Raw genomic sequence first — 12,500 nt, forward strand, 5'->3', positions numbered from 1 at the left:
GAGAGAGAGAGAGAGAGAGAGAGGAGAGGAGGGAGGGAGAGAGGGAGGGAGGGAGAGAGAGAGAGAGAGAGAGATGGAAAGAGAGAGAGAGTTGGAAAAGACAGAGTGAGTGATGGAAAAGAGAGAGAGAGAGATGAGAGATGGAAAGAGAGGAGAGAGAAGAGAGAGAGATGGAAAGAGATGAGAGAGAGAGAGAGAGAGATGGTAAGTGGAGAAGAGAGTGGATTAAGAGAGAGAGAGATGGAAAGAGAGAGAAGAGATGGAAAGAGAGAGTGAGAATGGAAAGACGAGAGAGATGGAAAGAGAGGAGCAGAGCTATGGAAAGAGAGAGAGAGAGAGATGGAAAGAGAGAGAGAGAGAGGAGAGAGAGAAGAGAGGAGAGACGAGGAGAGAGAGAGAGAGAGAGAGAGAGAGAGTGACGAGACCGCAGAGAGGAGAGGAGAGAGGAGAGAGATTGAATACAAAACATTTATTGTGCATTTGCATAATTCTATGGAAAATCAACATCCAACACCCTGAACATTTTTTGAAAAAAAAAAAAAAAAAAAAAAAAAAAAAAAAAAAAAAAAAAAAAGTTATAATGCCTACTCTCCCAAATAATTTCTACCATTCAAATGTGCTTACTACTGGTCATCAGTTTGAACCCTCAAACTGCTAATACCCTATAGATTTAAATTCCTCTATTATATCCCTGATCACTGAAAATATTTCTATACAGAATCTATAAAAATATAATCCAACTTAAGAATTTTAAAACATACTGTTCAATATCTCATGGAGGGAAGCTAAATAACATGAACTTTTTCTAGTTATCCCTGTTAAGTCGAAATACAGAAATTACCAAAACGTCCCAGAAAAATCAACAGGGAATCCACAAGACCTGTATATGCAAATGAAACAAAAATAAAATACAAATTTACACATAAAAATATGAAAAAAGGTGTATTAGTAAAATAACAAAACACTTCAGTGGAAAAAAAACAAGGTACTTACTTTCAATTATGTCTTCCAATGGCCCCCTTCTATCTCCTTAAACCTGTAAAGAGAAGAACATGAATTTCATAGCTTATTTTGTGGTTCTAAACTGCAGCACCAAAAAGGAAAAATATCTAATGAAAACCAGTACCTATAAAACACATCCAAGTTTAAACACAATTGCCATGTGTTTTATTAGTACAGGCTTGACAATGATTAACCAAAACAGTTATCTTTTCTCATATCTATTGGAATATTTTGTAAAATTTTACCCTGCAACTCCCCTGGTATGCTTACTGCCCTCTTGAGCTATTGACATATCATCAGCATGGACTTAATTTACTGTAGGCCAAAATGGACAGTACACATCAGAAACAGTCTATCAGAGGTTGGGTCTTCTGCACAGGTATTGGATGAGGTGTGAGAGAGCATGTCACATCTCAGAGTGCTTTCACCCACCCCATTCCTATAGCTTTTGTGATATGATGCATGAATGTTGAAAATAAATTACATTAAGATGCATCTGTAGTCATATTACATGTTCTAGCAATGAATTTCTATAGTTACTTAGTAACATTCCCCTTTTTGTGATTTTATGTGGAAATACCTGTAGGCAGTAGGAGTTTTCTATATAAGGGACAAAATAAAAGAAGAAATATTTATCATTTTATTCTTCAAAAAATACCAAGAAAAAACAAGGCATATACAATAATCACAACTCCTACTTCTCCATACTTCTCCTACTCATTTCTCTGATTATGAAAGTGTTTGAAGCACTTCAGGGGACACAGGCATGCTACAGCACTCACACATAATGTGTGTCACCCTCTGCCGTTGCACAGACCAATAAAAATGAAAGCTCCTATTACCAGGTGTGGCAATTCCTTCTTCTTCCAATTCTTCACTACTGCATGAGAAATCAGATTAGGACCATCTGAACCTCAAACTATGTCATCATGCTCCTGAAAGGTTTGTAGACCACATAGGCAGTGATGACACACTGACTGAGCTAGTCACTAAGATCTGCATAATTCATGTCCATACTGTAATCACCGCTACACTGAGTTTGACCCAAATAACTCCTTATCAGTTGGCTGATAGGGTGACAACCTCACAGGTGGAATGGGACTGAAAGTAATGGAATAGGAGTAGCAGTACCATCATCAAGTGAAGATCATAGCCTTTTCCAAATACGTTCAAGACAGCCTTCATACTAGCAGGAAGATTGCCATGGTCCTGACCCATATATATCCAGAAGGCATGGGATATCCACTGGAACACAGATTGTACATCCTGTCACACCAAAGGGTTGTAATCCTCTTAGGAAGGACATACACCATCAAGAGCTAGCAAGACAGTGTATCAATGATGGCCGAAGCTTCCACAACCAGTCGTTGTTGGCATGAACACCATTGTTGTCAGAAAAGTCGAAGTATATTTACTGGGCTTCAATCTCACCATCATCAAGGCAAATACATGGAAACCCAACAGTGGATTGCAAGACCAATAATGTGAGATGTGAGACAGTCATACTGGTTTGTGAACCTGAAATCAGGAAGAAAAAATACTGTAAAATTCTGCAGACAAAGAGTTTACATACTGACAAACAAACACAAAGAGATGTGGTCACTTACTAGTTGGTTTCCTCTGCAATGAGCTGTATTAATTCCAGGGTCATGTCAAGTCCTGGTTTGGCTGTGACCATGAAACTATGAGTGGTTCTTCCACTTCTAAAAGAACCCCTAAGTCCCGTGCGCATTTTGCTTTAATCACTGCAGGTCAACCTGTGGCAATGGTGTCAGTATCAGTGGTACTTTCCTTGTAAAAGATATGACCACAATATCACAAACAAATATAGAAAAACACAGATGTAAAAGATTTCTCAATAAGGGAACACCCTTGGGAGTCATTCACTCAATAAATAACATTCCTGCACCCAATGAATGAGAAAGGAAGGGGACAAGCACAAGCAAGACAAGCATAGTATTATAAACAATCTCACACACACACACACACACACACACACACACACACACACACACACACACACACACACACACACACACACACACACACACACACACACACACACACACACAAAAAAAAAAACATTAAAGGAACCAACTGAACCAGAACGGGGAGGGACTTAGAAAACACACATAGTTCAATATTACAAAAGAACACAAAGTCTAGATATACACTTACCAAAAAGGGAGGCAGACTTTTAAAAAATGAAAGTATGGTAACCCCCAAATGGTGACAAAAACCTCAGACATCAGAGGCAGGGGGTCATTCACGTCACAGTCCTCTACATCGCTAATCAAACACAGGGCAGGAGTATAAGAGGAGAAGCATATGTGTTTTGTGTATAGTTGGGGAAACCTTTTTTTAGAGTGATTTATGCCAGGTTGTGCAGGCCTGATTGACCAATCAAGTCACACCTCTTTACTGAAAAGTGCAGAAACATTTCTACGGACAAAATGGAAAGCAGACTCTGTTTGACCAGCACACATATCAACACATGGGGGAACTCCAAAACAATATTTCATATATTTAATAAATAAGGAATACATTTCAATCATTTAGTCAGTATCAGAACTTACTATTTCATTTATATTCCATCTTTTTATAAAATAATATGCATATATGTGAATTAACAGAAAAGAGATTAAAATGCACATTCATACATACATCAACCATAGTTCCAGAAAAAACAGGAAAATTCTATAACATGACATGATGTTACCTGACGAGCAGTTTAACAGGATTTATTGAACTGATTATGACATTCTTTGAACCACTATTGTTGTGTATCTGCAGTCATTATCTAGAATAGGACTGCATCAAGCAACATCACTGTTCTTTGCAATTTAGCAAAGGTCAACAAGTCTTGCCATATATATTCAGGAGAACTGAGATTTGACAATAGATTGTCAGGAAGATCTGATAGCTTAACTGGTGTGCAAACTTTGTGGCCACAAACTGGTTGTTCTTATTACAACCTAAGTATATTCTGAGTTTGATTACCAATTATGGCCTACCTTACCTTGCAGAGATTATTTCTTAAACCTTATTGAATTATTCTATACCTAATTGTATTACTTTATTTATTTTTTTCTGTTTGCACAGCCCTATTCTAGACAATTACCAAGGTAGCTCTTTATATAAAAAGGTAATTCTTTACACTATGGATTCACTCTCCAAACCCACATCACAAAATCAATTCAACAATCTAAGTTGCTGTCCCCTTTGGGCACTGACTGAGGCATGGGGCTATAGGGGGCTCTGCCTCTCAACACCCCCTGGGAAACATTGTCTTCACCTCAGTATGCACATGCACAGATAAAGCTGAAACACAGGAACACCGAGTGGACTATGGCTGTAAGCAGTGCTTTCCACAATTTTCTCCTTACCTTAGTGTGTCTATACCGAAAAGATTAACCAATAACAAAAAGGACACTATGACACTTTTCATCAATGGGATTCCATGCACAAATTGGAAATGTAAAAAATATTTGATAAAGAAATATGATATATGCAGCAGCTCTTTTGAACTTCATCTTTCACTGATGAACAATTGCCTAGTGTATTTTTATAGAGAGGTGCACACTTATTAAGGAATGAGGTATATATACAATAATAATATATTCCTGTATATTCATCCACGGAAGATAATCAAGAAAAATTACTGATAAATCAACAGGCCAGTTCAACGCTCTCTCCTGCCATGAATACATGGAGGATTCTTTGTTTTCCCTGGGCAGGGGTTAGAGGGTAGCAGCCCCCTGCATTAGACAACATAGTGACAGATTTGGTACTATGATTACAACTCAGTATGAGAATTCCACACTGTGCACATATGACGAACTCCAATAGAGATCACATAATGATACTGTAAAAGAAGCCACAGCCACTGATTAAAGCATTGGCATAAATCTTCAACGAATGCCTAGCAAAAATTCGAGACTGGATGAAAAGGAGATTTGAGGTTGTAATACAAAAGCCATTATTCTAATCACCTCAAGTTGTCTTGTATATGAAAGTCATATCATCATAAACAAAAGAAAATGTCCAATCTAATAATATATATCACCTTGTTGCAGACCTACCACCTGCTGTACTGTGCCGATCAACATGTCATGATTTCCATTGTGATTCGTAATAAAATAACTAATTTTAACTAAGAATATCCATCATATGACAGTAATATTTTGTATAACACACCCATAAACCAAATAAATAACGGGTTCACATATAAGATCATTACTAAAATATGGGCCACGTTGTGTGAGAATCCCTTTCATTTTCAACATAAAATTAATTGCACGAAAAAATTCATATACTGCAAAAGTTATCCCTAAAATCGAAAGAAATAATGACTACGATAATCAACCTCGTAATCAGGAAAAAAAACTTCTCAAGACAGCAATTATGAAGGCAAAAGCACAATGCTTTCATTAGCTCTATACATCTTCGTTTACATTTCTCTTCCTCTTTCATAATTATGCAAAGGGAATCATCCATAAATGTACCAGTAATAAGGTGTCTCTACCCTTATAAAATAAATAAGTCACTTTTATATCACCTTAATGCCTTGCTTTCAGTCTTCCAGAGATAAATCCTTAATGAAGAACCGTAACGCCTGTGCGCATTCGTCTTGAACGTCGGCTGAACATGTAAACAACAAACAAGTGAAGACTGGGATGCGCATAGACTCTTGATTACTAATATAAAGATTCATTAATTATCGCATCTTAGTACTGTTATTTTCTATTTTACGTTTACTGTCATTTATCGTTTATTATTTACCTAGTGAAGACCGATATACTCATGACCTCTTGATTACTAATATAAAGTTTCATTAATTATTACTACTTTGTATTGTTATTATATATTACGCTTACTGTTATTTATCATTTATCTTTATCCCTATCAGAAAATAACATTATTTTTTCAACATTAAAAAAATCATTCATGATAATGATGATAATGATGGTGATAAGGGTGATGATAATGATAAGGATGATGATAATGATGATGATGATGATGATGATGATGATGATGACGGTGCCGATAGTGGTGGTTATGAATAAGTTCTCGATGTCACTCTGGAGACCTCCTCTATGATCCTTTTTTTTTTTTTTTTTGTATTTTCTCGTAAACAAATTTGTCTACTCATTAGTTATAGGCTTCGCAAAATTTTGAATATAGTATCTAAATTTTATCTTCGTCCAGGATTGTTTCCTGGACAAAGAAATCTTTGCGGCTTCTAGAGCTACCTGTCTTGTAATTGTTTTTCCCTTTCTTTCCTTACATACAATGAGCTTTTCCTGTAGCAGGCAGTATTTTAGTTTAATTACTACATGGTCTATTTTTCCTTGAAGAGAACAGTTCTTCAAATCCCTTTTTATAATCTGTATGCTTTGTGAATATTAGGTTCAAGCATAGACGGTCTACCTAGCCCTTCTACCCTGATATGATTTGTTATGTTTTGGAAAAGGTAGAATTCATTTTTGACTTCTAATAATTTTGACTTCTAATACATTCCACGAATCTGGTTGTGCTCTCTGCTCTGGTTGGTGTTTTTTAGCGTTTTTTGTTTGTTATTCCTTGTGACAACACTGGTGTATGAAGTGGCATATACACTGCGATGTTTACCCCGATTATTTCATCCTTAATTGCCTTTAATTCCACTATGAGGTTGTGTGTGTGTGTGTGTGTGTGTGTATGCGTGTGTGTGTGTGTGTGTGTGTGTGTGTGTGTGTGTGTGTGTGTGTGTGTGTGTGTGTGTGTGTGTGTGTGTGCGTGCGCGCGCGCATTTGTGTGTGATTTGAAACTCTGAAGCTTACGTGTTTCCACTAACGCAACAGTATCCCTAACATTCCTGCACTAGTCGACAGGATGAAAGCCTTGTAAGAAATAGTGCCTGGAATTGACGGCATCATGCCTATTCGTCTCTTTAACTACTCGTTGGAGAAAACCCCACCTTTATTCAGAGTTTCGTTAAAATGACTGGCAAGAGGAAGGCCAATTTTCTGCTTCACTGTGATAATAAAAAGGTTAAAGAAATCATGGATACACTGTTTAAATTTAAGTGCTTAACTTTAGGGTCATATATTGAAGGGCTGGACGGAATCGTGGTCATTATAACACGTAACAATTGGTACGTGGATCTTCACAAGACAGGAGAGCATGAATCAGTAGCCACTTTGATTTCACAAAATTCTCCACGGCTCCACAGCCTCTGGAGCTAGGCTACCACAAGTAGCTACGACCAGCAGACACTAGATTCTATGGCTCCCAAAACTGTCAGTGCAGGACACATGACTCCTTTGCCTCAGAATCCCACAGGAATCATGCCTCTCAAACAGCCCTGGTACCTGTCATTGTTCAGCAAGTTAAGACCAAATCTACTAGCCTCATCCATTCTGTTCAGCGCAAGTCCAATATGACATATTGACAACGCAGGCTACCTCGTCTCAGCAATGAAAAGTCAGTGATAACACCAGTTCCGAAAAAGGAACATAAATACAAAAGACATGTCGACCAGGTACAATCAACAGAAATTAAAGTTCGTGATGGCAATGCTACAAATGATTATCGCCGTGATAACACTGTGGTGCTAGATAGAACAAAAAAGAATACCTCAAGGAAAGAAGAAAAAAACAACAACAACAACAACAACAACTTAGTAACGCTTATGTATGCAACATAAATTTTGTCTTCATCCTACGGTGAAGTAACATGTAACAAGATTTTGAATTTATGATTTTACTAGTTACCCCTTAAGCAGGATAAATTTCTGTCGCGGCCAGCGCATTTCGTTTTCTATAATTTACGATCTAAATCCGTACATAACTGATTGGATTATACACGTTGTAATGCTGCATAGTGTCTAATATTGCATTGTCTTCCACGTCACGTTTGTTTTTAGTACTTATAGTAAAACCCCTTCCGATCCCATACAAAAGAAGAAAGGTATATATATTTATCCCGAAATATCGAAGCCAGACGCGGCACGAAAGGTATACACAATATTTTAAATATATATTATAACATCTTTAGATTAGACTAGTGATAAGTAGCCTTTTACAGGTATGATTACAATTCTTTATTGTCACAAAAGAAGAAAGGCATTAGTGAAATCAAAGTTACAGCATATGGTACTTCCTTCCTTTATTTCTTATAATTTATTTACCTTATTTTAAAGACTAATTTATCTCAAATCATAGATTCTCAAGGTAGAATCATATTTGTGTATGTCTACATGACTCATCTTCTATAGAGGATTCAGAAATCATTTTGAATCACAAATCGAGATACATTAACAAAACATAATATCGTAGTGGCGGCTCCAGAATTTTCCTACTGGAATTTCGTTGACGATGGTTAAGAGCAACTGACTACACACCCCAGTAGGGCCAAGACTGATAGAATGGTGTTGTGTACATAGCAAATATACAGAATAGGAAAATGGATACCTATTATGAAGTTACTTCCAAAGACCAGATGGAATTTCGGAAGGGCACATTAGGGGGGGGTGGGGGGGATTCGTAATCGACACTGACAAAATACTTGATAGAATCCCACATACATATGAAAATCATACTTAAAAGGCCAAAATATGCAGTACTAGAAGGCATAGATACCTTCACATCCCCCGTTAGTCACAAAAAATTGACGATTTTTGGGAGCAGATCAGCTCATAGATTTCCTTGGTTAGCAACAAAAATGCTGGACTAAAATAACATAACCAATGAACTCTGGCAGATCAAGTACACAGACCTGCAGTACCCTAACAAAGATTAAGACCCTTTACGTTAAACAGTCCCATGCAACAGGGGTCATATATTCGAGTGGGAAACACAAATAACGACTGCCCAGAAACAGAGCAAGAACTTATTTGAAGAATTAGTCTACCCACAAATGCCCGTACCACTTCAACAGCAGAGTATAAAGTGGCTAGCCATGACCATGACAGACATCATCAAGAAGACAGCAACAAAGCAACAACAACAAAACATTTCAGGCATTCTCTATATACACACCTACATTCTATACCTCTTAAAACAATAAAATGCAGGCCAGTCTCCTTCCTTTGGCACCTCCTCGAATTTTTAGAATTATCATCATACAAATCTTACCCATATAGTAATAATTTGCCCCATTCGAGCAACCTGATTCTGACGATAATGTGGCACCCAGAACAAGTTCATGCCTTAAAATTCAACATGGAAGCACGCCAGACTTAGATAAAATATTTCAGAGTTTGGATTAAGATCTCAAGAAAACTTGAAGGCTCATCATTGTTGGCCCCAAAACTTTTACATATTTACATCCAGTTATATTACTGGAATAACCTCTGTAGCTTTGCGGAATGAATGCCAAAAAATTCTTCACGAGGACGGAATTAATTCATGACCAACAAAAACCCATAGCAAGTCGGGCCATTTCTTCTGTCTTGCTGGCCTAACAGTCCAAAGTCATGAACTACGCTGCTAATATGCAAATCTGTGTGTAACTAATGTTATAAATTGGTCTCTGAGTATCTCGGAAACGGGCACCTTGTCTCAAGTACTGTAATAACCTGCTGAATATTGCAGTTCGGCCGATTCTTCTCAGCAGGTCCTAGAGAATGGTCCCAGACTGCTAGACAGCAATTAGAACAGTGTGCAGTCTACAAACCATGGGTTCGCCAGCAGACCAGCAGTTTATTGGGATGCCTCAAGTACCAGTTGCCTTGAGAATTGGATCCCTTACTTCTGTCAAGATAAAAGGTTACGGTTAGGCGATGAAAGTATTACCCACGTACAAGCTAACAATTGGTGATTTAACCTGAAATAACTTTTCATAATGCTCTCTCCCATCCCATCCGAATTTGAGATGATCTGATCTTCAGCTGAGCAAACTGCAGACACCTGAGAGAGAGAGACTTTACAATTAACGTTCTCAAGCTTTTTTAGGCAAAACGAAGGTCACTTGGTTAATGAATAGCTTTTGACCTCATCGCCAAGATTGCTATTATGGTGTCCCTTGTCCCTCTCAGCAATCTCCACTTACTGTGGATCTAGGGAACACTGTAAATCTTTACCTTACCTTCGGCCAGTCATGTAGTGCACCTTGCATCTGTGGCCCCAGTCATCTCTTCCAAGATAATGTTCATGTCTCATTAAAAGACTCCTGAGCTGCATCGCGCATTTCGTGTCTGAAGGTGTATCCCACATTGCTACTGGCTCTACTAAGTTGTGGGCATTCCGAATCAGTTATAGATACACACAACTCTGCCAGTCGAAGTGAAATGCCCTGGGATAATCACAGATTTAAAATTGGATCTAGAGGGAAGCCACGAAAAGGTAAATGGCAGTTAAGGAAAAGGCAACATGATAGAAAACATGTAAATCACCATACAATGATATGTGGCACACCTCTTCTTCCAAAAGGGAGTAATGAAACAAAAATAGGGAAAGTGGCAGCGTGTTAAGCTAATTTAACACTTTCACAATAAACTGAAATATAAGTTCTCAATGAAACAACAATTAATTAAAGATTTTAACGTAATATAATTGATGTCTTATCTCCAAAAGCAAACCACAAAGGTGGATGCGCATAGCCGCATCCACCCATCGCTTCCACCTACGAGTGTCCCTCATGGCAAGCCGCCAGGCAGGGCCCTAGCCCACTCTAGGTCCTCACGACAGGTTTGATCGATCTGCCCAAGCCACAACTTCCTCGGTCGTCCTACAGGCCTCTTCCACCCAGGGCTGTCTCGAACAGAGACAACCTGGTAGGCTGGGTCATCCTGTGGGAATCGAGCCAAGTGGCCGAATAACCTGAGTTGGCGATCGCGGATTGTGCAGGTAACAGGTTCTGTAGCAGTCTCACGGTGCAACCGTTGGTTGGACACATGGTCCTGCCAACTGTACTCCAAATATCTTGTCGAGAGATTTCATGACTCCTGCTGTTAGGCCAATTCGTCTACTGACATCCTCTTCTGACAGCCCGGAGTCATGAACTGCAATACCGAGGTTTATAAAACTCTCTGTGACCTCGATGTTTTCACCGCAAGCACGTACCGACTGCACAGGGTCTCCTAGTAGGCCCCAAAATTCTGGATCTTGGTCTTGATCCAGGAGACCTCTAGCCCCAGGAGCTTCGCTTCATTGCTAAATGCATCAAGAGCCGCCACTAGGGTTTCTAGAGATTCAGATAGAATACAACATCAACAACAAAGTCAAGGTCTGTAACCTTGATATTACCCAGAGTTGCTCCACAGATACTTTAGACAGTAGCTCTACCCAGTATCCAGTCCATTCGAGTGTTGAAAAGTGTTGGTGCAAGAACACAGCCTTGCCTCACACCTGAATTAACAGTGAAGAAGCTCGACAGGCCCCCACCACACTTTACAGCACTTTCAGTACTTGTATACAGGTTTGCTATTAATCCAATAATCCTTGCTGGAATTCTTCTTAGTCTCAGGATTTCCCAGAGTGATTCGCGATGCACGGTATCAAACGCCCTCTTGAGGTCGATGTAAGCTGCGAGCAGCCGACGTCCGAACTCACGAGGGCGCTCTACAATGACTCGAAGCACCAGGATACGTTCTATTGTGGACTTACTAGGAGTGAATCTAGATTGTTCTGGCCTCTGGTGCCTCAACAGGTGGTCACTAATACGTCTCAGTAGGGTGTGCGCGAGTGCCTTACCTGGTATACCGAGTAGTATAATGCCTCAGTGATAGCTACAGTCCCACCGGTCCCCTTTCCCCTTCCAGTGTATCTAATAGTGTATCTAATTTCCGGAAATTAACAAACTGTAAACTCATCCCGGACTCTGGGACGCTCTGATTCGTCTCTTTATTATTAGTCATGCAGATTGTTATTTTGCTTTATACCAAATTATATATAAAAGAGAGACATATTCGCAGTATTCTAGTGAAATGCCAGTTGCCTTGGGTGGAATATAGCTCGACAGCAGGAGTTGCTACTAAACATTAGAGGAGGGTTCATTTCCTTAACCAAATAACACAAAAAAGTAAAGGGACAAGATATACATGGCCTTGTTTTCGTATATTCAAGGGGATACAGCAATAAACAATCAGAACAAATCATCATTGAATTCACATTAAATAAGTAAAAAAGATATGTAACTTGTAAAAAGCAAGTAGCAAAACGAAGGTTCAGTTTCAAGGCAGATTCTACCTTTCCTGGCTGAAGATTAAGTTCCAATATATAAACGTGTTAAAACTGCTGATAATTTAAGTGACTTATGTTTCTTTTAATGCTAGATTGATAAAGACGACGTATGCCCACACTTAGGACGGCTACTTAAATTGACATTATCAAAAGCGATAGGTCTTTATTCTTAATATCTCATCTCAAACATCAAGATTATGAAAATATGGAGTAAGTCTCTCCCTCCCCCTCCCACCTCTCTCTCGGGAAGTGTGTTCTAAATACCTTCGGACTCTCTCGCTTAAGCCAGGAGGATCTTGAGCAGTTGTTCAAACAGATGAATGGTGCTTTTCT

The 12,500-nt window shown here is 38.8% G+C and overlaps 1 protein-coding gene and 1 long non-coding RNA gene across 6 annotated transcripts in view; one reads left to right on the forward strand and one right to left on the reverse strand.

The window, feature by feature from the left end:
- Positions 1 to 978: 978 nt before the first annotated feature.
- Positions 979 to 5,666, reverse strand: LOC125044991. Of its 2 annotated transcripts, XR_007116518.1 has the most exons (4): positions 5,561 to 5,643; positions 3,181 to 3,291; positions 2,610 to 2,759; positions 979 to 1,036 (listed from the first exon to the last, which is right to left on the reverse strand). It is a non-coding gene; the product is annotated as an uncharacterized LOC125044991 (long non-coding RNA). The 2 variants fall into 2 exon arrangements; XR_007116519.1 differs by lacking the exon at positions 3,181 to 3,291 and having other exon boundaries at positions 5,561 to 5,666.
- A 2,237-nt stretch (positions 5,667 to 7,903) lies between these two features.
- LOC125044788 overlaps positions 7,904 to 12,500 on the forward strand; it is a 20,330-nt gene continuing 15,733 nt past the window's right edge. For 2 of the 4 annotated variants that reach the window (XM_047641740.1, XM_047641745.1), the window contains exon 1: positions 7,920 to 8,000. The gene's annotated coding sequence lies outside the window, so the exon portion shown is untranslated. Of the gene's footprint in view, positions 8,001 to 12,500 lie in introns of all 4 variants that reach the window. The other 2 variants (XM_047641743.1, XM_047641744.1) reach the window with 2 other exon arrangements.

This window comes from Penaeus chinensis, chromosome 36 (assembly GCF_019202785.1).
Source record: "Penaeus chinensis breed Huanghai No. 1 chromosome 36, ASM1920278v2, whole genome shotgun sequence".
NCBI lineage: Eukaryota > Metazoa > Arthropoda > Malacostraca > Decapoda > Penaeidae > Penaeus > Penaeus chinensis.